The following is a 6,000-nucleotide window of genomic DNA, read 5'->3' as shown; positions in this document are numbered from 1 at the left end:
TACCTAGGAGAGCGATTGCTGGGTCAAATGGCAGCTTAATTCTGAGTTCCTTGAGCACTCTCCAGACTGTTCTCCATAGGTGTTGGACTAGGGGGCATTCCCACCAGCAGTGGATGAGAGTGCCTTTCATACCACATCCCCGCCAACAGAGGCTGTTCCCATTATTTTTTGATGTGAGCCATTCTCACTGGTGTAAGGTGGTACCTCATTGTTGTTTTGATTTGGATTTCTCTGATGATGAGTGAAGGTAAGCGTGTTTTCATGTATTTGTTGGCCATTTTTTGGTCCTCCTCCGAGAAGTGTCTATTCATTTCATCTTCCCATTTTTTTATGGCTTTATTTGGTTTTGGGGAGTCTCAGCTTTCTGAGTGTTTTGTATAATCTGGATATAAGCCCTTTATCTGATATGTTGGGTGAAAAGATTTTTTCCCAGTAAGTTAACTCTCTTCTTGTGTTATGTAGGGTTTCTTTTGCCATGCAGAAGCTTTTTAGTTTGATGTATAGACTAACACATTTTTAAAAATAATATTTATTGAGACCAATGTGAATTATAAGCCTTTCACAGTTATATTTAAGGTTAATGTGACAATAAATTAGGGTAATTCCCACCATCAGTGTTCACAGCATGCACTCCATACCTCCACCCTGAGCCCCCTGGATTGCTAGTGTAACAGGTTTATTTTTGTGTATAGCTTGTTTTAGTTTGGGTCTCTTGATTCTATTGTCATTGACTCTAGGTTTGGTGTTTATGTCTGATCATTATTTATTTTCACTTAATACTCATGAGACTGCTTTGCCCCTGGTATCATTCACTTTTTATCCTCTCAATTTGTAGGAGGCCATAGAAATATGAGGCAGAACAAGCTGATTCATGTTCTATGGTTCTGTTAAAAAAAATGAACGTGGCACTGGCAGGAGCCCTTGTCTAGAAGATATAAATATAAATTTAAAAGAAGAAAAAAAGTAAAAGAAAAAATAAAAAAGGGAGGGGCTGATGTAGCAGGTTTTTTTTTTTTTTTTTGCATTGGTATAGTAAGTATTGGGGAAATTAGAAAGAAAATTCCCTTGACTTAAGAGATACCGGTGTCTTCGCCCTTGAAGCATGCTGCCATGAGACTGACTACAGGTTCTGGACATTTCATTGTCAAACCCCAAGTTTTCTTTATGGTTCTAGGTAACTTTCTGCTCAGTTGTGGGTGTCATTCAATTCTTTGTTATTAGAAATCTTGTTTTTTGTACAGTTCTGCTCATTGGTGGTGGTTGTAGTCAGTGTTCTGTAATTAGTGATCTTGTTTTTTTTCACAGATCCGAGAGCAAAGTTAGAATTATATAAATTTTTATCTTTCTTATTTGATGAAAACATTTTATAAATATAATTGCTGATATTTGGTATGTTGGCACTAGAGACACTTCGTGAGGGATGACAATGCGCTTTAGTTTTAAATATCTGGCACATAACCTAGAAATTGCAAATCGGAATAAGCACAGGGACAAAAATGACAACATACTACTTTGGATGAGTAAAGACTGATTTGAACCCATATCGTTGGTAGTATTGTTTAATTCTTGCACTGTTCTGAACTTTATTCTTCCATACTTATTAATGGTATGATAAAAAAAAATGTCTGTTCAAATTCTGAATGCTTCCAAAGGCTTTTCAAAATGTTCTCCTGTCCAAAATTTACCCTATTCTTTGCTGGATATTTTCTCAACTCATGGCATTCGGTTATTTGCCCAAGTTAGAATCTTGGTACTCTTCCAGTTTATTTCTTTTTTTATTCACCATCTTAGGAATGATGATGCTCAGAACTGTTGATGCTAGGACCATAAGACCACAAGACGCACATTGAAGTTTTTTGGATCTAGGCCACGTCTGATGATACTTGGGCCTCCAGTGCCATAGCTAGTGAGGCTCACAAGACCTTGTGATATCTGGGATCAAACCCAGTTCATTATTCTCCCCAAGACCTATATTATTTAATGTAGTTTGCAGGGCTGGAGTGATAATTGAATGGGTAAGGTACATGCCTTTCACACAGCTGATGTGGGTTTGATCCTTAGCACCTCCTATGGTCTTTGAATCTGACAGGAATGATCCCTGAGAGCAGAGGCAGGAGTGAGCCCTGAACACAACTGGATTTGGCTCCCTGAAAATGTGTTAAGAACTTAGATATTAGAATCAGACCTCACAAAATAAAATTGGGAAAAAGCATACAGAAGAGGGGCCCAAAATTTCACTGAATTGTTTAAATTACTTGCCTCACAATGTCAAGATCTTGAGGTACCATGTGCTTAGGACAGTCCCACTGTTTGTGATTCCAGCAACAAGTACCTAAAATTTACCCCTACGGTCTTGAAGTACCACCCACAAACACATAAGTACTTAGGAAAGTATGGACACTGTTTATGATCCCAGCAAGAAGTACCTAAAATTTGCCCCAGAAGTTTAGGAAGCACCTACCACAAGAGTGTTGTCCTGATTTAATCCCTGATAATGTACATGCACTGAAGCAATTCTAACAATTACATGGTCTTGGGTTCCCAGTGAGAGCTGAAAAATCAAATAAGAAAACAGAGATAAAACAGCTCATGAAATTGACTTCAATGGTGTTTTATAGAGATTTCTATTGGCAAGGAAATCAAGAGGAAAAAATACACAATTGGATTATATCTAACTCAACAGCTTCTGCATGGCTAAAGAAACTATGACTATTTTCCTGAATAAAGTGTAATCTGAGCAATGAAAAATCTTGGGTATACCGATCCATGACTTAGAAAGCTGGCCATTCTCAGAGGAAAGAGCAGGTCAAGCCCTGTCTTGATGAAACCACTCCTTCTGTCCCAATTACCCAGAATCATCATTTTCTCGATGACCCAGCCTCATTACCCTCTACAATTTTCTTCAGGGACACCAATCTGATCACATTTCAGGTATTCTGATTTTGGGACTGATATCATCAGGGCCTTTTGGAGTGAGTGCTAGCACCCTCACCCTCACCTTCTTCCAGAAGACCTGACAGCTGAGTACATACCCTAAAAGTTGCTGTATCAGTAATAGTGCTTTGAATTTCTGGAAAACTTCGTTTGTTTGATGCTGTCATAGGAACAATGTAACAGAATGGACAGCTAACAATAAGAGCTAACTAAACTTTCTGTCATTACATTAATGGCTTCATTGAAGATATAATAATCATCACAAATGTGCTTGCTACTGTATGTTTTCTTTTTCTTTTTTTTTAAATGTTCTCTTCCTTTTTCTTTTGTATTCTTTCTATTTTTTTATAACTGTTTTAACTTATCTAGAAACAAATGTACTATGGCTGATTTATGTCAAGTATGTGATTAGTTTTTTAAATAAAAATGTAAAATTCACTTTAAATAAGGTAAAACAAAAAAGAACTATGGCTAAAATAAAACAATAGCATACTGAATGGGAGAAAACATTCATGTGCCTTATCTGACAAGGGTTTAATAGCCAAGACATATAAATCACCCACAAAGCTTCAACATAATAATAATAATAATAATAATAATAATAAGCCATCAAAAAACTGAGGAGGATTGGGGGTGCAGTGATGGTAGAGTAGGTAGGATGCTTGCCTTGCATATGGCTGACCTGGCTTCCATCCCTGTTATTCCACATGCTCCCCTGAACCTCTCAATGAGTGATTTCTGAACACAGAGCTAGGAGTCAGTTCTATAATATAAATTGAAATGACTTCAGTTTGGGAAAAGGAGGGCAGATAGGAAGGAGGGGTGTTTCAGTAATGGCACTGAAACCCAGAAGGAGGCAGAGGGAAGGCTGGAAGGAGGCCCTGTTCATACTTGGTGGAGAGGATTAGGACAAGAGTTTCCCTGATCTGACTGTTCTCAAGGGACAAAGGATCAACAGTGTGGCACTGGGACCCGGAAGGAGGTTGAGAAAAGGCTTCAAAAGACAGTCCCATTTGCTTTTTCTGGAAGAGATTAAGACGTGAGGCTCTCTATTTCCTCCCAGACACAAAACTGGCTGGCCCCAAATGGAAGATGATCAGTAATGGCACTGGAACCCAGAAGGAGGCTGAGGGAAACACCAGTAGTCAGTTCAGAGTACCTCCAGGAGGCGCGTTAATAAATGAGAAGGGCCAGAATGATGGTATAGTAGGTAGATTTGGGATATTCTCAGCAAGCATTTCATATGGTTGTTGGCTATTTTCTTATCTCTCATCTGATACATACATAACTGATACTTATCCTTCTTTTGGATTATATTTCATGTTCATTTCCTTCCTTTTATTCCTAAAGCTTGTTTCTTTCTCTTCTGTTTGAGTCATTGCTGTGATATTTTTTTTATCAATATCCAATAAATATTCTTTCTTCTGCAAGATTGAGTTTACTTGCGTTGTTCTCTATACTTTGTCAGTTTCAATGTTGTCTTCATACTCAATATCTTTGAAACTTTCAAGTTATTTTAGGGAAAAACTTGTATTGCTTTACTTTTGGAGAGGTTAGAGTGATAGTACATCAGGTAGAGTGTTTGCTTTGCACATAGCTGAACTCTGAGCCAGGAGTAATTCCTAAGTCCAGAGCCAGGAATAAACCCTGAGCATGCAACAACAAAATCTTGAAGTTTACTTCTCTGTTTAGTTAAAATTCCTTAACTTCGTTAAGTTTTGTTGTGATGTCTCTTCTCCATTCTTTGTTACTACTGTCAGTTTAGCATCATCAAGTTTGGTCTCTGAATACTTGTCCTTCCCTTCGAAGAATTCCAGCTAAGATTTAACATGGATAACCTATAGATTTTTTTTTTTCTTTGCATCTGGGTTTTCCCCTTTTGTTTTCCTGCAGGTGGCACTGTAGCTTCAGTGTTGGAATTCTCCTTTGTCTCTATTTCCATAATGGGGGAAGGTGAGAGTATGGCACCAGGGAGAAAACCATCCGAGTGCTGCCTGCTAGAGAAGGGTGCATGAGGGAAGCTGCTAAGAAGGCAATGCCATGCTACCCCTTAATTTCCTTTTTTTTTTTTGTTTTTGGGCCACACCCGTTTGACGCTCGGGGGTTACTCCTGGCTCAGAAATCGCCCCTGGCTTGGGGGGACCATATGGGACGCTGGGGGATTGAACTGAGGTCCGTCCTACGCTAGCGCTTGCAAGGCAGACACCTTACCTCTAGCGCCACCTTCCCGGCCCCTTCCCCTTAATTTCTATGTCACTCTCGGTTCCTATTCTATGTCTACTAATAGTCTGTGTCAGAGTCTATCTCTGGGTGTGACTTAATGGATATGCTATTCTCATAGGAAGGGAGAATACTCAGACAATTCAGTTGTTACTTGAAAAATGACTTAGGGTTTTGTTGTTGTTGTTGTTTTTTTTTTTTAACCCCACACCCAGGAGAACTTGCCTGTAGCACTTGATTGAAGGGATTAATTGCCATCTCAATGTATTATCCTTAATTCTCCTGGGAGGTTGGTCCACATTAGTGATAACTGATGTGTACCTCACCATTTAGGAATTTCTTCACCATTGATCCTTTACTCCATTTGCCTCCACAATCACATATTTTGCACAGGTATAGAGAACCAAGTGTTTCTCAAGCAAACCAGATTGTGAAAGGATAATACATAGTTGATTCCAAGTTGTACTTTGTTGGGGGATCTTTGCTTGTCATTGCTTGCCTTGCCATTTTGCTTTTTCAAGGTATTTAAAAGTTTCTCCTTTGATATCCTCAGTAATCTTGTAGTTGTTCATTAGAATTTTCTTTAGTCTCCATATGCTTGAGGTTTTTTTTTTTTTTTAATTTTCTTTAGTGTTTGAGTTTTGGTTTTATACTGTGATCAAAAATGATATTTAATATGTTTTGAATCTGGTAAAACTACTAATATATTGAGGAGAAGCTGTTTTGACTTGACTTTTATTGGGGATGGGTGGGTGAGTGGGACCAAACTGAGAGGCCTGTAGATATATTTTAAACTCATCTATTCAATTTTCTTACTTAGGGCAATTTACTTTCTGATTTTAATCT

The sequence above is a fragment of the Suncus etruscus genome, chromosome 16 (genome assembly GCF_024139225.1).
Source record: "Suncus etruscus isolate mSunEtr1 chromosome 16, mSunEtr1.pri.cur, whole genome shotgun sequence".
Classification (NCBI taxonomy): Eukaryota; Metazoa; Chordata; class Mammalia; order Eulipotyphla; family Soricidae; genus Suncus; species Suncus etruscus.
The sequence above is the reverse complement of the archived record's forward strand: the minus strand, read 5'-3'. Positions refer to the sequence as shown.